The sequence below is a fragment of the Ambystoma mexicanum genome, chromosome 9 (genome assembly GCF_040938575.1).
Source record: "Ambystoma mexicanum isolate Mex_15411 chromosome 9, UKY_AmexF1_1, whole genome shotgun sequence".
Taxonomy (NCBI): Eukaryota; Metazoa; Chordata; class Amphibia; order Caudata; family Ambystomatidae; genus Ambystoma; species Ambystoma mexicanum.
The window spans coordinates 1,462,303,381-1,462,325,741 of NC_090931.1; positions in this window are offsets into that span (position 1 = coordinate 1,462,303,381).

The window sequence follows — 22,361 nt, forward strand, 5'->3', positions numbered from 1 at the left end:
GGAAACTCGCAGGGAGTTGGAGGAGACCATGTCAGCGTCCCTGCGAGCCCTCGGGGACAGAGCCCAGTCTCGGCTCCAGGACATAGACTCGGAGTTCGTTGATGCCCTGGCCAAGACTCTTGGTAAGAACGGTGAGCCGTAGGACTAGCCCGCCGCCATTGTAAATAGTTAATTAGGCTTAGGTTTCCTTTAGTTTTATTTTTAGTTTGGAGTCCATGGACATTGCTCCACTTTTTGTATATAGTTGTATTTTTGTAGGATTTTTGACAGGTTTCATTTGGTTATGGGATCATGGACCTTGAGAACTTTCATTTTTTATATTTCTGGAACTGTGGACTTTATTATTTTAATTTTTTAAGACACATGATGGAATGCTTTTTTTTATTTACCCTTTGGAATCAGCATTTTGTTTTCTGGACATGGACCACTGGGAGCTTTTGCTTTTGTTTTGATCACATTTTTATTTTTATTTTGCATTTCAGTTCAGTTCACAATCATTTATTTTTCCTTATCAAGGTTGTTTTTCGTTTGGGAGATTTTTGTATTTTTAATACATTTTCTTCAATTCACATATTCGTGTTGTATGCTCTCATTGTTTTGGTCCATGTGTCAGTTGTCATTGCCTCAGTCATGTGTCGCTGCTCTGCGGCCATGTTGGGCATGTCTTTAGGTGCATGCATGTGTGCTTCTGTGCATGACATGCCATGGGGCCTGTACTGGGAAATGGGGACAATGGATGGGTGTGGAGTTGCACTGTGGGGGGGCAGCGTGTGGTGGGATTTGGGTGGACATTGCTACATGCATGTATGTTATGACAATGTGTTGGTTGGGTGGACATGAGTCGGGGCCTGCTGGCAGGTTGCCGTCACTGGGGGGGGTGGACATGAGTCGGGGCCTGCTGGCAGGTTGCCGTCGCAGGGGGGGTTGCAGGGGGACATGAGTCGGGGCCTGCTGGCAGGTTGCCGTCACTGCGGGGGGACATGAATCGGGGGCCTGCTGGCAGGTTGCCGTCACTGTGGGGCAGACATGAGTCGGGGCCTGCTGGCAGGTCGTCGTCACTTGGGGGGGTGGCGGGGTGACATGAGTCGGGGCCTGCTGGCAGGTTGCTGTCATGCCATCACTGGGGGGGACATGAGTTGGGGCCTGCTGGCAGGTTGCCGTCACTGGGGGTGGGGAGAGGACATGTGTCGGGGCCTGCTGGCAGGTTGCCATCACTGGGGGTGGGGGGAACATGTATTGGGGCTCCCAAGTGCATAGTGCCATGTGGCCTGCCTGCAGGGCATGGTATGGGGTTGTAGGGGTGGGGGGAGGGCACAACCGAGAGGGCCCACACTGGCAAATTGCGTGTGAAAGTGCTTGCGTACCCCAGAAATACACGTACCCCACTCACGCCAGCCCATTCACGTGTAAAACTCCTCACGCACCCCCGGAATACATGTACCCCGCTCGCGCCAGCGGAATCGCGTGAAAAGCGCACTCGCATACTCCCATATTTGCGCACCCATGTGGTGAGGGGCCACATGCACCCCCTGCAGGCAGCCCACACCACAGGGGAGCCCCCTACAACCCTGAACATATCCCACGGAAAGCCCATCCACCCTCCCCATGCCCCGCAGGAAGCCCATCCACCCTGACCATGCCCCGCAGCCAGCCCATCCACCCTCACCATGCCCCGCAGGCAGCCCATCCACCCTGACCATGCCCCGCAGGCAGCCCATCCACCCTCCCCATGGCCCACAGCCAGCCCTTCCACCCTCCCACGCCCCACAGGCAGCCCATCCACCCTCCCAATGCCCCACAGCCAGCCCATCCACCCTGACCGTGCACCGCAGACAGCCCACACCACAGGGGGGAATTTTTCCACGCAATTTGCCTGGTGCGAGCGGGGTACGCGTATTCCGAGGGGTGTGCGGGGAGTTTTACACCCGATTGGCCTGGCGCGTGGGGGTACGTGTATTCCGAGGGGTGCGCTGGGAGTTTTCCACGCGATTGGCCTGGCGCGAGCGGGGTACGCGTATTCTGAGGGGTGTGCAGGGAGTTTTCCACACAATTGGCCTGGTGCGAGCGGGGTATGCGTATTCTGAGGGGTGTGCAGGGAGTTTTACATGCGATTGGCCTGGCGGGTGCCGGGTACGTGCATTCCGACGGGTCCGCAGGCAGTTTTGCACATGCTTGGCTTGGTGCGTGCGGGGTACGTGTATTCTGAAGGGTGCGGGGGGAGTTTTCCACACTATTGGGCTGGTGCAGATGAGGTACGCGTATTCCAAGGGGTGCGTGTGCAGTTTTACACACGATTGGCCTGCCGCGTGCAGGGTACGCCTATTCCGAGGGGTGCGTGGGGCATTTTATATGCAATTTGCCTGGCGCGAGCGAGGTACGCGTATTCCGAGGGATGCGTGGGAAGTTTTACACACGATTGGCCAGCCTTGTGCGGGGTATGCGTATTCCGAGGGGTGCGCGGGGCGTTTTACACGTGATTGGGTTGTCGCATGAGGGCTGAGTGGCGTTTTTAATTCATTGTTGGGGGGCTCTATGATGGTCCACTGGCCTTTGCGCCATGTAGGGGATTTGTGCGGATGTTTATGGCGCACGGGGCGGGGTTGGAGGCATAACTGGCACTGCTGCAGGGTCTCTGTGCCACACTGCGCCTCGGCGGGTTATGGATGTTTAAATCCATTAATAGGCTGGGCGACAAAATGGGTTTTGACTAACGCGGCTGGCGCACGCTGGCGCACGCTCCCTCTCTGCGCTGCCCACGTGCGTGAATCTGTGCTCAATTCTATGAATTACCCCCTATGTCTGAGTCTGCACTGCCTTTTATGAAGCAATACATTGGCTGAGTCATAATAATATTGTCTTTAAGAAGTGTAATTGAATATGTATTCAAATTATTGAAATATTGGTGTAAATGTTGTCTCAACCTGTGATCAGGGGACGCAGAGCACCTGGTTGGTTCAAGGGGAACTTTGAATTTTATGTGTATATTTACTATCCTTGTGCCAAAGGTTTTTTTTTTACCAAATAGCTCCATAAAGAAACTGTGTATTTTGAAAAAGTTTGTATTAGTTTGGATATTAGAATATTCAAAGAACTAAGTGGTGCCCACCCTCTATCAATCTTTTCTATTATGCGTGAAGCAAACATGAATATGTGCTTAAATGGGAATACTGGCATATATTGGTGCAGCCAGCACGGTAATGTATGGGCGCAGCCAGAGTGAAAATGTTTTTATACTGACATATATTGTGGGCAAAAGCAACCTGAAAATGTGTTGGCGAAATGCTCATCTGCACTGTTTGTGATTTGCATCTATTGGATTTTTTCATGCGTTACCCTACAAAACCAATTGCAAACTGGAGTTTTACCGAATTTTTTAACCATTTTAAGCCAGTATTTCAAAAATATTCTCTGGGCCAGAAGCCCCCCAACACCTTTTAATTGGTTCGGGCGCCCTTGCTACGCTCTGTCACACTGGCATATTTGGGAGTAATAATTATGCTCCTCCAATTAAAAGAATTCACCAGCTGTCACTGGGGTGTACAGCCAGAAACTGAAAACTGTGATTAATTCTACTCCGGCCAAGTGAGATTCCTGATCCGTTGTATTTTGGACCTGGAGGATAGCTCAGGGGCAACCCATTTGTCTTGGAAGCAAAACAATGCATAGCAACACAGGTTTGAATCCCGGTGTTGTGCTTATAAACTGGTCTCTGGTATTAAGTGTGTTATAAACAAACAATTATAATTATAAAGAACCAAGGGAGCAGTTGCCTCCTTTCCCCCCTGTACTCGGCGCCTTTATGTGATATTTCATGTGGGGTACACTGTCAAGATGGGGAGGGCGGCTGCAGAGAACTATAGTTAGCAGCCTTGCCATGTGTGTGCCAGGTGGTGTGGCAGCCGCCGGTCTTTGGATGGAATGCTTCCAACCCCCTACCCTCCTAGAATAGAATTCCCCAAGAATAGAGGGGAGGGCAGCTGCTGCCTGCAGGCACCCTCCCTCCCCCCCACAGACCGTGTATTCTCCCCTAGTCGTGAGTCAGGGTACATGACGGAGAAGGGTGGGGGCACTGCTGAAATGCCGGGACACACTTCACTAACTGGCAGCACGTCTAGGGCACAGGCTGCCACCTTTGCTTGAAGCACGAGCACATTTTTAGAAGCCCGCCCTTGGCACACTCGTTTTATACATTAGAAAAATAGTACAATAGCAAGGGGACAGGCAAAAACTATGCTTGCCGTTGTTATTACATACCATACCTATATCCTTTTCTATAAAAAAAATAATAATAAAACACTGTGCATTATTAGAAAAAAAGGGATCCGCAGATCACTGCACAGCAGATTTGGTAAAAGAAAAATGTGTTGCAGTTTTTTTTAATGAATGTTGGTGCATATATATGTGGGGGTGGGTTTAGGGAAATAAGGAAGGTGGATTAAGGGGGCGGGATTTCCCCCCACACATATATGGCAAAATCAACCAATCAAAAAAATATTTGGGTGAATTGTCCTTCGAGCAAATGTACTCGATCAAATCGCCCTAAACCGAAAACAATACTTATGTAAGGCTGAACATGACATTCCAGTCAATTATATGCCAGACAGGTTTTGACCTTGGAACAATGAAAAGCTGAACTGGTTCTGACCAAATTGGACCCACTGGCTGTCCAGCCAGAGCTACTTGCAGTTCAAAATAAAAAAAAAAACATGCGGTTTTGGCTGTTTGCGGCGTGCCCTAACGCCGCTCTGGAGTGTTTAAAATTCTGCCAGCCTCAACTCAGGGTAAGAAAGGGCGTGTACAAAATTAACATATATAAAACACACATACCCTGCAACATTTTTGGCACAATCTAGAAAAAAAGAAATACAGCTGTTGCAACAGCATCAGTATATTTAATTAATTTCTTCTGGGCAAATTCCTATATTTTAAATCATCCTCTATATGATGGAAAGACAGGGCTTGTATAGATCACATTAGCAGCGCCACAGATATGGCAGAGAAGGATAAACTAATTTGCCCAGGATCACACACTTTTGTTAAATGGTGCAGCTAGGATTCGAGACCAGTCCACCACCAGGGTCTTGACCGCGCATTATCTCAGATCTAGTCAATAGAAAGGTGTTCGATGTGTGCATTTCAAGAACACTCTTTGTGAAAGAGTTTAGTTGAAAAATGCACAAATCACAAAATGCCGATTTGACAAATCTATAAACCCTAAAGAAATACGTTGAGCAAAGAGTTTTTCCCCCTCCTCCATCTTGATTCAAAGACTACAAGTACCAGAATGCATTACAGGAACCAAGACTGGATGATTACACAGCCTAAATTTAACACCCACTTATGCTTCATCCCATGTCCAGAACTTCAGTACCTCCCAGAATGTGTACGACAGTGAGGGGCAGGCTAACAGGTTCAGGGGCACAACACGCATTAAACTTTGTAGCTGTGAAATAGCTCATTCACATGAATGTTCCTTATAGACACTGTGCGGGTCACAGGTTCGATTCCTGTTACGGGATCCAAGCTTTATGGCGTTACTCTCACGTCCCGGATGCGACAGCTGTGCACACTAGGAATCCCAGAGGACTTCCTCACTCTCCCAGAAATCAACAGATAGTGGACTATGTATTCTGACAAAGCTTAAGTATTGAGAAGTGTCAGACACAGCCCACCTAACTCTGGCTGTTCATTCAACAGGGGTTTGCATTCCGGAACTTGTAGTCCACCATTCCCCAAATGTGTGTATCGCAAATCAAATGCAAGGTGGCATTGGCTGAAAAAGGGCAGGTCTGGATGCCCTACTCGCACGTGACACTGCAACAACTTGCCATGCCTGAAGTCTGCTGTTTTGCTGTTTTATTGTTAAACGTTGCTTGCTTTTCTCATTATTGAAAACAGTCCCCCAGCATATTGTTTTGCATGCATGGGTGTAACTGAAATATGCAGTTGTTCAAAGATGCAGGCAGCTTTGTACATTTCTATAAATATGAAGTTGACCTTTTCATTCACAAAAAAACAAATAGATGTGGGGAGCTGTTGGCTGGACTTGGCTTTAAAAAGCACCTGGGCCATTAAAATGAACAGCCCCAACATGATCACTTTGCACAAAGAGTTGGAATTTTGCACATGAAGGGGTCACTGAAGGTGAACTTGCCCACAACCATTTTCCACTAGGTGCTGCCTCCTGCCAATAGAGCTGTAAATCACAGGAACACCAGGAAGGCATTGAGCTCTAGCTGACACATTTCTTAAAACCCGGCTTCTGAGTCTACCACAGGTCCTGACTTCAGAGTCTGCCACAGGCCGCTCCTGCTATGGCCCTGGCTTCGGAGTCTACCACAGGCCCTGGCTTCTGAGTCTACCACAGGCGGCTCCAGCTAGGGCCCTGCCTTCTGAGTCTACCACAGGCCCTGCCTTCTGAGTCTACCACAGGCCCTGCCTTCTGAGTCTACCACAGGCCGCTCCTGCTTGGACCCTGGCTTCTCAGTCTACCAGAGGCCCTGGCTTCTGAGTATACCACAGGCCGCTCCTGGTAGGGCCCTGCCTTCTCAGTCTACCACAGGCCGCACCTGCTATGGCCCTGGCATCTGAGTCTACCACAGGCCGCACCTGCTATGCCGCTGGCTTCTGAGTCTACCACAGGCTGCACCTGCTATGCCGCTGGCTTCTGAGTCTACCACAGGCCCTGGCTTCTGAGTCTACCACAGGCCCTGGCTTCTGAGTCTACCACAGGCCGCACCTACTAGGGCCCTGGCATCTGAGTCTACCACAGGCCACTCCTGCTTGGACCCTGGCTTCTGAGTCTACCACAGGCCGCACCTGCTAGGGCCCTGGCATCTGAGTCTACCACAGGCCGCACCTGCTATGCCGCTGGCTTCTGAGTCTACCACAGGCCGCACCTGCTATGCCGCTGGCTTCTGAGTCTACCAATGGCTGCACCTGCTAGGGCCCTGGCTTCAGAGTCTTCCACATGCCCTTGCTTCTGAGTCTACCACAGGCGGCTCCTGCTTGGGCCCTGGCTTCTGAGTCTACCACAGGCCCTGGCTTCTGAGTCTACCACAGGCCGCACCTACTAGGGCCCTGGCATCTGAGTCTACCACAGGCCGCTCCCGCTTGGACCCTGGCTTCTGAGTCTACCACAGGCCGCACCTGCTAGGGCCCTGGCATCTGAGTCTACCACAGGCGGCTCCTGCTAGGACCCTGGCTTCTGAGTCTACCACAGGCCGCACCTGCTAGGGCCCTGGCATCTGAGTCTACCACAGGCGGCTCCTGCTAGGACCCTGGCTTCTGAGTCTACCACAGGCCGCACCTGCTAGGGCCCTGGCATCTGAGTCTACCACAGGCCGCTCCTGCTAGGGCCCTGGCATCTGAGTCTACCACAGGCCGCCCCTGCTATGTCCCTGGCTTCTGAATTTACCAATGGCTGCACCTGCTAGGACCCTGGCTTCTGAGTCTTCCACATGCCCTTGCTTCTGAGTTTACCACAGGCGGCTCCTGCTAGGACCCTGGCTTCTGAGTCTACCACAGGCCGCTCCTGCTGGGGCCCTGGCTTCTGAGTCTACCACAGGCAGCTCCTGCTAGGACCCTGGCTTCTGAGTCTACCACAGGCAGCTCCTGCTAGGACCTTGGCTTCTGAGTCTACCAATGGCTGCACACGCTAGGGACCTGGCTTCTGAGTATTCCACATGCCCTTGCTTCTGCGTCTACCACAGGCGGCTCCTGCTAGGACCCTGGCTTCTGAGTTTACTAATGGCTGCACCTGCTAGGGTCCTGGCTTCTGAGTCTACCACAGGCCGCACCTGCTACGCCGCTGGCTTCTGAGTCTACCACTGACTGCACCTGCAAGTGCCCTGGTTTCTGAGTCTACCACAGGCCCTGGCTTCTGAGTCTGCCACAGGCTGCTCCTGCTTGGACCCTGGCTTCTGAGTCTACCACAGGCCCTGGCTTCTGAGTTTACCACAGGCGGCTCCTGCTAGGACCCTGGCTTCTGAGTCTACCACAGGCCGCTCCTGCTGGGGCCCTGGCTTCTGAGTCTACCACAGGCAGCTCCTGCTAGGACCTTGGCTTCTGAGTCCACCACAGGCTACTCCTGCAAGGACCCTGGCTTCTGAGTCTACCACAGGCCGCACCTGCTAGGGCCCTGGCATTTGAGTCTACCACAGGCCGCACCTGCTACGCCGCTGGCTTCTGAGTCTACCAATAGCTGCACCTGCTAGGGCCCTGGCTTCTGAGTCTACCACAGGCGGCTCCTGCTAGGACCCTGGCTTCCGAGTCTACCACAGGCCCTGGCTTCTGAGTCTACCACAGGCGGCTCCTGCTAGGACCCTGGCTTCTGAGTCTACCACAGGCCCTGGCTTCTGAGTCTACCACAGGCGACTACTGCTAGGACTCTGGCTTCGGAGTCTACCACGGGCCGCTCCTGCTAGGGCTCTGCCTTCTGAGTCTACCCCAGGCCGCTCCTGCTACGCCCCTGGCTTCTGAGTCTACCAATGGCTGCACACGCTAGGGACCTGGCTTCTGAGTATTCCACATGCCGCTCCTGCTATGTCCCCGGCTTCTGAGTTTACTAATGGCTGCACCTGCTAGGGTCCTGGCTTCTGAGTCTACCACATGCCCTTGCTTCTGCGTCTACCACAGGCGGCTCCTGCTAGGACCCTGGGTTCTGAGTCTACCACAGGCCGCTTCTGCTAGGGCCCTGGCATCTGAGTCTACCACAGGCCGCACCTGCTACGCCGCTGGCTTCTGAGTCTACCACTGACTGCACCTGCAAGTGCCCTGGTTTCTGAGTCTACCACAGGCCCTGGCTTCTGAGTCTGCCACAGGCTGCTCCTGCTTGGACCCTGGCTTCTGAGTCTACCACAGGCCCTGGCTTCTGAGTTTACCACAGGCGGCTCCTGCTAGGACCCTAGCTTCTGAGTCTACCACAGGCCGCTCCTGCTGGGGCCCTGGCTTCTGAGTCTACCACAGGCAGCTCCTGCTAGGACCTTGGCTTCTGAGTCTACCACAGGCTACTCCTGCAAGGACCCTGGCTTCTGAGTCTACCACAGGCTGCACCTGCTAGGGCCCTGGCATTTGAGTCTACCACAGGCCGCACCTGCTACGCCGCTGGCTTCTGAGTCTACCAATAGCTGCACCTGCTAGGGCCCTGGCTTCTTAGTCTACCACAGGCGGCTCCTGCTAGGACCCTGGCTTCCGAGTCTACCACAGGCCCTGGCTTCTGAGTCTACCACAGGCGGCTCCTGCTAGGACCCTGGCTTCTGAGTCTACCACAGGCCCTGGCTTCTGAGTCTACCACAGGCGACTACTGCTAGGACTCTGGCTTCGGAGTCTACCACGGGCCGCTCCTGCTAGGGCTCTGCCTTCTGAGTCAACCCCAGGCCGCTCCTGCTACGCCCCTGGCTTCTGAGTCTACCAATGGCTGCACACGCTAGGGACCTGGCTTCTGAGTATTCCACATGCCGCTCCTGCAATGTCCCTGGCTTCTGAGTTTACTAATGGCTGCACCTGCTAGGGTCCTGGCTTCTGAGTCTACCACATGCCCTTGCTTCTGCATCTACCACAGGCGGCTCCTGCTAGGACCCTGGGTTCTGAGTCTACCACAGGCCGCTCCTGCTAGGGCCCTGGCATCTGAGTCTACCACAGGCCGCACCTGCTACGCCGCTGGCTTCTGAGTCTACCACTGACTGCACCTGCAAGTGCCCTGGTTTCTGAGTCTACCACAGGCCCTGGCTTCTGAGTCTACCACAGGCTGCTCCTGCTTGGACCCTGGCTTCTGAGTCTACCACAGGCCCTGGCTTCTGAGTCTACCACAGGCCCTGGCTTCTGAGTCTACCACAGGCCGCTCCTGCTTGGACCCTGGCTTCTGAGTCTACCACAGGCCCTGGCTTCTGAGTCTACCAAAGGCCACTCCTGCTAGGGCCCTGGCTTCTGAGTCTACCACAGGCCCTGGCTTCTGAGTCTACCAAAGGCCGCTCCTGCTAAGGCCCTGGCATCTGAGTCTACCACAGGCCGCACCTGCTACGCCGCTGGCTTCTGAGTCTACCACTGACTGCACCTGCAAGTGCCCTGGTTTCTGAGTCTACCACAGGCTCTGGCTTCTGAGTCTGCCACAGGCTGCTTCTGCTTAGACCCTTGCTTCTGAGTCTACCACAGGCCCTTGCTTCTGAGTCTACCACAGGCCGCTCCTGCTTGGACCCTAGCTTCTGAGTCTACCACAGGCCCTGGCTTCTGAGTCTACCAAAGGCCGCTCCTGCTAGGGCCCTGGCATCTGAGTCTACCACAGGCCGCACCTGCTACGCCGCTGGCTTCTGAGTCTACCACCTACTGCACCTGCAAGTGCCCTGGTTTCTGAGTCTACCACAGGCCCTGGCGTCTGAGTCTGCCACAGGCTGCTCCTGCTTGGACCCTGGCTTCTGAGTCTACCACAGGCCCTGGCTTCTGAGTCTACCACAGGCCGCTCCTGCTTGGACCCTGTCTTCTGAGTCTACCACAGGCCCTGGCTTCTGAGTCTACCAAAGGCCGCTCCTGCTAGGGCCCTGGCTTCTGAGTCTACCACAGGCCCTGGCTTCTGAGTCTACCAAAGGCCGCTCCTGCTAGGGCCCTGGCTTCTGAGTCTACCACAGACCGCAACTGCTAGGGCCCTGGCATCTGAGACTACCACAGGCTGCACCTGCTACACCGCTGGCTTCTGAGTCTACCAATGGTTGCACCTGCTAGGGCCCTGGCTTCTGAGTCTTGCACATGCCGCTGCTGCTACGTCCCTGGCTTCTGAGTTTACCAATAGCTGCACCTGCTAGGGCCCTGGCTTCTGAGTCTACCACATGCCCTTGCTTCTGAGTCTACCACAGGCGGCTCCTGCTAGGACCTGGCTTCTGAGTCTACCACATGCCCTTGCTTCTGAGTCAGGCGGCTCCTGCTAGGACCCTGGCTTCTGATTCTACCACATGCCCTTGCTTCTGAGTCTACAACAGGCGGCTCCTGCTAGGGCCCTGGCTTCTGAGTCTACCACATGCCCTTGCTTCTGAGTCTACCACAGGCGGCTCCTGCTAGGACCCTGGCTTCTGAGTCTACCACATGCCCTTGCTTCTGAGTCTACCACAGGCGGCTCCTGCTAGGACCCTGGCTTCTGAGTCTACCACAGGCTGCTCCTGCTAGGATCATGGCTTCTGAGTCTACTACAGGCAGCTCCTGCTACGTTCCAGGCTTTTGAGTTTTGAAACTCAGACTGCCAACCGACAAGATAGATACAATCAGGATTTATTGTCAACCGGACCCTACATGTTAAGTAAGGGATTGGATCACACTACATATCAAGTAAGGGATTATATCACCCTACATATCAAGTAAGGGATTATATCACACAACATATCAAGTAAGATGTCGGTGGCTGTCTCCACAACCACCAATCTGGCTTCAGAGCTGCCAGAAGCATAGAAACTGCTCTCGTGAACATCTGTGAAGACCTGCTCTCGAACCTTGATTCCAACACCCGTGTCCTCATTTTACTTGATCTCTCTTCTGCCTTTGACACGGTCAACCATGCCATCCTGCTCAACCGTCTCCGTGATAACCTGGGTATCACAGATCAGGCCTTGGCTTGGCTGACTTCTTTCCTTTCGTATTGACCCTCCAAGGTCCAACTTGGGTCCCTCCTCTTCTCTATCTCTATCTCTTCCTGTGGTGTTCCCAGGGGTCTAACCTCTCTCCCTGGCTGTTCAAGCAATACCTGGCACTTCTTGCCTACCGCATTGCTGCTCTCTGCCCCAACTTTCAGTGCTATGTAGATGACACTACTCATTTTCAGACTCCCTTCTGCCACCTTGTCGCCTTCTCTCATCTCTGACTGTCTGTCTACTATCCAGGAGTGGTGTGCCACCAACGACCTCTGCCTTAATGCCAGTAAGACCGAGATTCTCCTCATCAGCACACCTGCTCCTTCCTTTCCTGTCGCTCTCTGGCCGGCCTCGCTTGGCCCTCTTCCTGTTCCCAACTGCGAGGCTAAAAACCCCATGGTCATCTTAGACTCCACACTTTCCTTCTCTCCTCACATCTCTGACGTCTCTCAGAAGTCACAGTACCAGCTGCACCTCCTCAGAGGTAGTCTTCCTTTCCTTTCCCCAGAAGCTCACTGTCTCTAGAGCTCTGGTTCTCTCCAGGCTGGACTACTGCAACAGCCTCTTTCTAAATCTGCCTGCCTCTACTCTCCGCCCTCTGCAACTCATCCAAAACAGGACTGCAAGTCTTTCCTTGGCCTCAAACCCAGGGATTGCAGCTCTCCAGGACTGAAATCTCCGCACTGGCTCCCAGTGGTTCAAAACCCTCTGCATTATCCACAAGGCCTTCCGGGGCCTGAGGCCTCAATACCTTCAACTCTCTCTTCCTAAATATCTTCCTTCTCGAGCTCTTCGCTCATCCAACTCCAACTCCCTGAGGGTCAGTCGCTTCTCCAAGCAACGAGTTGGTGGTAGATCTCCCTGCCTCTCTGAAATTTGAGGAGAACCATCTCCAGCTCCGGAAGCACCTCAAGACCTTCCTCTTTGCTTCTGCTTTATCTCCTCCGCTCCCATGCTGATCGCCTGGCTGAAACTGAACTGCACTTGTTACCTGACTAACCTCTGATCTCGGGCCCAGGTGCCCTCCCCGCCAGTTGCAGACCGGCACTGCCCTCCTGGCAACCCTTGCATTCAGGGACTGTTTTCTGTATCCCTACAGCCCCCTCCAGCACTTGACACCTGATGCCTGCACTTACCCCTGCACTTGCCACCAGCTGGCCGCACTTTTTATTTATTGTCTTTATTTATTTTATTGTTATCCTATGTACTGCACTGCCCCCTCTCCCTTTTCCCCCTGCACTTTTCCGTTCCCCCCTCCCCGGCAATGCCACCTGGCCTAGTAAGATTGTTGTCTCCGTCTTCCCTCGGTTCCCCCTCCCTTGCCTCTTCGCATCTTGAAACACTTGTGTATAGGCACGTTATAAATGCCAAATCATATCATATAATAAGAGATTGGATCACCCTACACATCACCCGACATATCAAGTAAGAGACTGGATCACCCTACATATCAAGAAATTGGATCCCCCTACATATCAAGTAAGAGACTAGATCACCCTACACATCAAGTAAGAGACTAGATCACCCTACACATCAAGTAAGAGACTGGATCACCCTACATAACAAGTAAGGGATTAGATAACCTTACATATCAAGTTAGAGATTGGTTCACTCGACATATCAATTAAGAGATTGGATCACCCTACATATCAAGTAAGAGACTGGATCACCCCACACATCAAGTAAGTGTTTCTGAGGCAAGCCAGTCTCAGAAAGTCGTGTATGGCTCTTGCAGAGTCATTTTCATGTCGGCCCATGTTGTGACAACACTTTACCTATTCAGAGGTGGGCCTGACATGCAATTGACTCTATCCCAGCCCCCCACACCCCTGCCTATCCAAGGCATGCGTGAAATGTCTAAGTGTGCCCCTGACCTACTGACTTTTCACGGGTGAGACTGACTCTTAGCCATCTGTACCTTTCCAAGCCACGCCTGACATGTTATTTTAAAATGCTTTTATACTGCGCCCATCACCACTGTAGTGGTTTTATGGTGCCAAGGCTTGTGACGCCGGACATCCCCGAGCCCTATCGACTTTACATGCAACTGCTAATAGACCGTCCGACATGTGACTGCCTCTTCTCTATCCTTCCAGCGTTGAGAAGGGAGCATGGGGTCTGGCTGTCTGCCCGGTGTATGCCGCGGCTATTTTGAGAAGTACAGAAGTGGGCGAAGGAGCAGCACACAGTGCGCAAATGGGCCATGTGCTGCCACTCGCATCAAAAAATACTTCCGAGTGTCCGCTTTCAGCCTGGCATGCGGGGCGAAAGGTGAGGACATCTGGTGTGACTAAGCAGCTCTGAAAACCAAGTGACTCATGAGCTCGTGATCATGAGACACGGGGTCTCCCGCCTGCCGAGAGCAGGAGCTCAGGCCTAGTCCGGGCTCAACAGACGCATGCGCGCGCACGCGCCCAGAGCGGCAGTGCTGAGAAAGATCTGGAAGAGTCGCCGGAACCGGGGGAACAAGTACGACATGTGTGGTTCAGAAGGCTGTAGTATCCCGACAACAAAGGTCAGGCAGGAAGCAGAGTGGATCCAGGTAAGTGCAGTAAGAAAGCTGCTTTATTGGTTACAAGGTAAAGTTAGAAAGATAACAAGGGAGAGCAGTGCAGTAGCATCTATCCAGTCAGGGCGCCCATCCTGTGTGTCACCACTGTCATCCCCTGGAACACAGCCCTTCAGGTTCCACAGGCTACACTCGATTCCACCCACCCAAGAGATGCACTTACCCACATAGTAGACACCTCACTCTTTAACACATGAACAAGAAAAGATAGCTAGACAGAAGAACTTACACTCATCAAAGGAAGAGATTAGAATAAACGCACCCAAAACAGAAATCTTCACACACAACTCACCACCAAAACCACACTCTAGTCTCGTCAACCACAAGAACCCCGAAACACTTTCCGTGCAAGGCTGCCACCCTCGGTTCTGGGCCTGCCACACCCAATCATACCAGCTTTCTCCATCCATGGTGCTGCAAGAAAACCTGAGGCCCAGTTATTCACATCTTTGGTGCCAGAAAACCTGAAACCCACACATAACAACATTCACATCCAACCTAATAAAAATACTTAAAAACCTCCAATCTAGGGCTACCCTCCCCCCCCAGATGACGAGCGTGCCACACGCGAGAACACGTCCTAATACCAACCAATCACATTCCAAATATTCTCCTGCCACCGATCGACCATCTCCTCTTGAAACATATGAAGAAAGGAAAGAAATGGGAACAAACACAACACAAGACCACACATCAAGCATAAATCACACCAACAATGGAGATACTAAGAACCCTAAGGTCGGTATGCAGGTTGCACAGAGAAATACACATTCTTATGCATGCACTCCCTATCATCCTCCTTTCCTTACCAAGGAGTATTGCATTAGGCGCCACACCGTTCCAGATAAGAGCTCATATCCAGTGCAAATGGGTCCTGCAAAGGAAAGGCCACAGAAAACCATTGTTTTTCCAGTCCACAGACTCGCACTCACAATCCAGCACTTACCCACCTCTCAAATTCGTATTGCTCACTACTACGTTTCATGATTCCACAACTAAAAGCCGGAAGCCATCACTTTTACTACATTCCCCCTTTTCTTTCCCCACATACTTAGTGCCGGGAGACAACAAGGACCTTGTCATAAATAAGCCTCTACAATTCCAACCCATAATCCTTCATTGTCTCTGGAGGATAGCTCAGGGGCAAAACGCTTGCCTTGGAACACAGGTTCGCTCCCCAGGTCCGTGCTTAGAAACCTCTGGGTATCAAGCACGTTATAAGTAAACAATTTACAATTACAAACCCACTTTCTAACAATCTAATCATTATCACATTGCACCGGATAGGCACAGCCCTTCAGGTTCACAGGATGACTGTTGTGACAAACAGGATGGGAGCCCAACTGGATAGATGCTACTGCACTGCTCTCCCTTGTTATCTTTCTAAATTTACCCTGTAACCAATAAAGCAGCTTTCTTACTGCACTTACCTTGCTTCAGCGTGCTTCCTGACTTACCATTGTTTTTGTGATACCACAGTAACCTTTGTACTGGTACGCTCCGTCTCCCTTCCTTCGGACTTGTGGAACGCCCACATAACAGCATTTTTCTGGGGCAGCCAGAAAAACAATTCAAAAGTTAAGGGAAGCCTGGTGCAGGGGTGTGGCTCTGACTACACTCTTGTGGTTCCTCCTCATTTCTATCACACCAGTGTCCCTTCCCCAGTACATTTCCTCCACACTGGAGAATGAATGTATTTTTCTGTGACTCATGTGTTCCTCATGCCAGCCTTTCTTGGTTTTGCACATTGGTTTTATTACCTGTTTGTGGGGCCATTTAGTTGTCTGTACCTCATTTTCTGCCATTGATGCTGAAATAAAATGCAGGGACTTCCCGTCACCGTTTTTTGTGCTTCTTGTGCCTTCAATACCTTGGGCCTTAACCCTCTTGGCCTGATGGTATAAAAGGAATTGTTGTGTTACATGGAAGAACCCAGCAAACTTTCATTAAAATGGAGAACTGTCAAATCTGAGATGAAAAGCAAGCATGTCACAGGAGAAGCAATAAACTAATTTGGGCCTTGCATTGACCTTTAGGGGACTGAAAATCAGCTTTATATAAAGAAACATACAGAGATGTCAAAAATAGGTTTGGAAAGGAGTTTGATTGCCAAGAAAATATTATAATACCATTCTGTTCAAAATATAGGATTCACGTGAAAAAGAAGTGAGGGTAAACTCTGCATTCGGCCAAATGGTATTCGTCCACCAAACTCACAGCAACACAACAGGATGGAGGATGGCCATCTTTCCCGGGGGAAAAGTGTGAGCATTGGCTTTGAAACCGACCATAAAAGCTGACAAATCTACCTTGAGCTGATTCTCAGGAAGCCAGGCCCTGCAGAGCAAAACAAATGGTATTTATTTACAACTGCCATCTGTCTCTGGTTTAGGATAAAAACCATAAATATACTAGAAATAGGCCCTCTACAGCGGTCCCCTCTCAAATAATCTGATCTCCATCAGCCAGGGGAAGGTTTTGGAGACTGGATGTCTGACAAAAGGGGCAGCCAGATCCTGGGATCACTTAAGGGGGTGGGACTGAAGTCGTAAATGACCTTGCCACAGCCTAACTTCCAAAAAACGTGCACCATTACAACAGCCTTCCCAGGTGTCATAAAGGCCCCAGCCCTTAGCTCCAAGAGGAACCGACACCGTTTGGCTGTACCAGCCAGGAACCGGCATGCCATTTCAGATTGTGATTCATCCCATAATATAAAATAATGCACTATATGAAATCTATATATGCATTCATATATTTGCTTGTGACTATTGAACATAAGGTTGTAGAGACTTAATTTTTAAAGAAATGTTCAGGTTGAAAAGCTCGATCAGCTGGATGTAAACAATATTTATGTAATATAATGTTCATTATGCAAATTAGGCAAATGTGGAAATCTATGTGCAGAACCAGTATGGGCCAGTGGTTTATATATCCTAGCGTCCGTGCCGGTGAGCCTGTCACTTTGAGAGGGAAAAACAAAGTTAAGATGCGCCCAGGATTAGTCACACAATTAGTCAAACAACGAAACCAAGCCAGGGCAGCATACAAGCATTTCATCTCATAGCTCTCGTATTTCCAATGATTGCGAGGTCATTTTGTTACAAAATGACATCAGAAATGACATCACATTACACTGTCGGTTTACATAACCTACAGAGAAATGGGTTTGGTTAATGGCTTGAACTATTTATAGGGTGTATAGGGGTTAATAACTCTATTGGTTGATACACATCTGATGGTACCTCCTGGACCCATCCCACTATTGATACTACTTCTACTACATCATTACAGGGACAGTTAATTGGTTGGTGCTATCCATCATAGGCAGTATGGCAGGGGGGCTTTTCATTGGTTGGTGTCTAGTTTACCAACCTTGGTCATCCTGACAAGGTGTGAAGATATGAGCGAGACCTAAGTGGGGACAGAGACTTCCATGGTCTGCCATACTTACAATTAAAGAATCCTAATCATCCCGAGGCATGAGGCCTTCCCTATCCTTTGTACTTTGCTGTGTGTGCTGTCTGGTGACTGTGTGCGTGCTAGGGGAGTTCTGCAGGTGTTTTATCTATGTTTGGCTCGTAATGATTAGCTAGTGTTTTCCATATCTGGATCATGTGTTAGGGCACTGTGTTTGAGAGTGGATTTCCTTCTATTTATTGAGGTTTAAGCTAATTATACCATGCATGTTGTGCTCTCTATGGCCACTTATGGGGCTAGTCACTTACTTTCTATAAACAGCCCGATTCATGGAATTAATGTGCGCTGAAAATTCCTGCGCAAGCGTGCAAAACCGTGCGAATCGCAGTGCAAGTGTGAAAATCGCAGTGTAAGTGCGAAAATCGCAGCAAAACCCGCACACATCGATTCATGGAAGTCCGTGCGCAAGTAAAATCTGGGATGTGCGCTGAAAATCTGCGTGGCGCACGCCGGCGCACAGGTCATCTAACGGCGTGCGCTACGGCTACAGCAAAAGCGCACATAGCGCGGCGCACATAACAAAAGTAGGCGAAACACGGGGTGTGACACGTGGAATGGGGAACAACACGTGAAAATGTGGGCATCACGGTACAGGAGGCAAGTGCGCGGAACGCCCACACGCTCGCCTACAACACGTATTCATGGAATCGAATAGGGCAAACCAGCGCACGGGCGAAGACGCGCACAGGCCTAAACACGTCCACCACACGAAGGCAGGCTGTAGCGTCCCTGCGCATGAAAAAAATGTGCGCCAAAATGTGCACTAACAAAAAGCACGTATATACAGTTCTGATGATTGTCCCATACTGTGGCCCTCTAGGACAAATGACGTGCAAAGGGGTACGCGACAAACACAGACACCCGCTGTGTCAAAAATAGCATGTGCGGGGGTGCGCGGGAAGTTTCACACGCGATTGGCCTTGGGCAGGCGGGGTGCGTGTAAATCTGGGGTTTGCGGGAAGCTTCACACGCGAAAGGCCCTGTGCGAGTGGGGTGCGTGTATTCCGGGGGTTCGCGTGAAGTTGCACACACGATTGGCCTGGGTACGTGTAAATCTGGGGTTCGCGGGAAGTCTCACACGCGATAGGCCCTGTGCGAGTGGGGTGCATGTATTCCTGGGGTTCGCGTGAAGTTGCACATGCGATAGGCCCTGTGCAAGTGGGGTACGTGTGTTTCAGGGGTGCGCGGGAAGTTTCACACGCGACAGGCCCTGTGCGAATGGGGTACGTGTATATCTGGGGTGCAGGGGAGTCCTACACATGAACTGGCAGTGTGGGTCCTCCCAGGTATTCCCTCTTCACCCTCCACGGGCCCTGCAGGCAGCCCACACCACAGGGGACTACCCTGCACCCCTGGTCATGTCCCGCAGGCAGCCCATCCACCATGGGCATGCCCCCCAGGCAAGCCACATGTCAGCTTGCACTACTGATCACCAACGCATTACCCCCTTCACCCCCACCCCCAGCACTGAGGGGCACCTGCCAGCAGGCCCCCACTATGTCCCCTTGCACCCCCACCCCCCAGCAATGCAGGGCACCTGCCAGCAGGCCCCACTCATGTCCCCCAGCACCCCCACCCCCCAGCACCGAGGGGCACCTGCCAGCAGGCCCCCACTCATGTCCCCCAGCACCCCACCCCCCAGCACTGAGGGGCACCTGCCAGCAGGCCCCCACTCATGTCCCACTCACGTCCCCTTGCACCCCCACCCCCCAGCAGTGCAGGGCACCTGCCAGCAGGCCCCCACTCATGTCCCACTCATGTCCGCTTGCACCCCCACCCCCCAGCAGTGCAGGGCACCTGCCAGCAGGCACCCACTCATGTCCCCTTGTACCCCCAGCCCCCAGAAGTCAGGGGCACATGCCAGCAGGCCCCCACTCATGTCCCCCAGCACCCCCACCCCCCAGCACTGAGGGACCCCTTGCACCCCCACCCCCCAGCAGTGCAGGGCACCTGCCAGCAGGCCCCCACTCATGTCCCCCAGCACCCCCACCCCCCAGCACCGAGGGGCACCTGCCAGCAGGCCCCCACTCATGTCCCCCAGCACCCCCACCCCCCAGCACTGAGGGGCACCTGCCAGCAGGCCCCCACTCATGTCCCACTCACGTCCCCTTGCACCCCCACCCCCCAGCAGTGCAGGGCACCTGCCAGCAGGCCCCCTCTCGTGTCCCACTCATGTCTCCTTGCACCCCCACCCCCCAGCAGTGCAGGGCACCTGCCAGCAGGCCCCCACTCATGTCCCCTTGTACCCCCAGCCCCCAGAAGTCAGGGGCACATGCCAGCAGGCCCCCACCCATGTCCCCTTGCACCCCCAGCAGTGCAGGGCACCTGCCAGCAGGCCCCCACTCATGTCCCCCAGCACCCCCACCCCCCAGCACTGAGGGGCACCTGCCAGCAGGCCCCCACTCATGTCCCCCAGCACCCCCACCCCCAGCACTGAGGGGCACCTGCCAGCAGGCCCCCACTCATGTCCCACTCATGTCTCCTTGCACCCCCAGCCCCCAGCAGTGCAGGGCACCTACCAGCAGGCCCCCACTCAGGTCCCACTCATGTCCCCTTGCACCCCCACCCCCCGGCAGTGCAGGGCACCTGCCAGCAGGCCCCCACTCATGTCCCCTTGCACCCGCACCCCCCATAAGTGCAGGGCACCTGCCAGCAGGCCCCCACTCAAGTCCCCCAGCACCCCCACCCCGCAGCACTGAGGGGCACCTGCCAGCAGGCCCCCACTCATGTCCCACTCATGTCCCCTTGCACCCTCAGCAGTGCAGGGCACCTGCCAGCAGGCCCCCACTCATGTCCCCTTGCACCCCCACCCCCCATCAGTGCAGGGTACCTGCCTGCAGGCCCCCACTCATGTCCCCCAGCACCCCCACCCCCCAGCACTGAGGGGCACCTGCCAGCAGGCCCCCACTCATGTCCCACTCATGTCCCCTTGCACCCCCACCCCCAGCAGTGCAGGGCACCTGTCAGCAGGCCCCCACTCATGTCCCCTTGCACCCCCACCCCCCAGCAGTGCAGGGCACCTGCCAGCATGCCCACACACATGTCCCCCAGCACCCCCACCCCCCAGCAGTGCAGGGCACCTGCCAGCAGGCCACCACTCATGTCCCACTCATGTCCCCCAGCACCCCCACTCCCCAGCAGTCAGGGGCACCTGCCAGCAGGCCCCCACACATGTTCCCCAGCACCCCCACCCCCCAGCAGTCAGGGGCTCCTGCCAGCAGGCACCCACACATGTCCCACACATGTCCCCCTGTACCCCCACCCCCTAGCAGTGCATGGCACCTGCCAGCAGGCCCCCACTCATGTCCCACTCATGTCCCCTTGCACCCCCACCCCCCAGCAGTGCAGGGCACCTACCAGCAGGCCCCCACTCATGTCCCACTCATGTCCCCTTGCACCCCCACCCCCCAGCAGTGCAGGGCACCTGCCAGCAGGCACCCACTCATGTCCCCGTGTACCCCACCCCCCAGAAGTCAGGGGCACATGCCAGCAGGCCCCCACTCATGCCCCACCCATGTCCCCTTGCACCCCCACCCCCCAGCAGTGCAGGGCACCTGCCAGCAGGCCCCCACTCATGTCCCCCAGCACCCCCACCCCCCAGCAGTGCAGGGCACCTGCCAGCAGGCCCCCACTCATGTCCCCTTGCACCCCCACCCCCCAGCAGTGCAGGGCACCTGCCAGCATGCCCACACACATGTCCCCCAGCACCCCCACCCCCCAGCAGTGCAGGGCACCTGCCAGCAGGCCACCACTCATGTCCCACTCATGTCCCCCAGCACCCCCACTCCCCAGCAGTCAGGGGCACCTGCCAGCAGGCCCCCACACATGTTCCCCAGCACCCCCACCCCCCAGCAGTCAGGGGCTCCTGCCAGCAGGCACCCACACATGTCCCACACATGTCCCCCTGTACCCCCACCCCCTAGCAGTGCATGGCACCTGCCAGCAGGCCCCCACTCATGTCCCACTCATGTCCCCTTGCACCCCCACCCCCCAGCAGTGCAGGGCACCTACCAGCAGGCCCCCACTCATGTCCCACTCATGTCCCCTTGCACCCCCACCCCCCAGCAGTGCAGGGCACCTGCCAGCAGGCACCCACTCATGTCCCCGTGTACCCCACCCCCCAGAAGTCAGGGGCACATGCCAGCAGGCCCCCACTCATGCCCCACCCATGTCCCCTTGCACCCCCACCCCCCAGCAGTGCAGGGCACCTGCCAGCAGGCCCCCACTCATGTCCCCCAGCACCCCCACCCCCCAGCACTGAGGAGCACCTGCCAGCAGGCCCCCACTCATGTCCCACTCATGTCTCCTTGCACCCCCAGCTCCCAGCAGTGCAGGGCACCTACCAGCAGGCCCCCACTCATGTCCCCTTGCACCCCCACCCCCCAGCAGTGCAGGGCACCTGCCAGCAGGCCCCCACTCATGTCCCCTTGCACCCCCAGCAGTGCAGGGCACTTGCCAGCAGGCACCCACTCATGTCCCCTTGTACCCCCACCCCCCCAGAAGTCAGGGGCACCTGCCAGCAGGCCCCCACTCATGTCCCACCCATGTCCCCTTGCACCCCCACCCCCCAGCAGTGCAGGGCACCTGCCAGCAGGCCCCCACTCATGTCCCCCAGCACCCCCACCCCCCAGCACTGAGGGGCACCTGCCAGCAGACCCCCACTCATGTCCCCCAGCACCCTCACCCCCCAGCACTGAGGG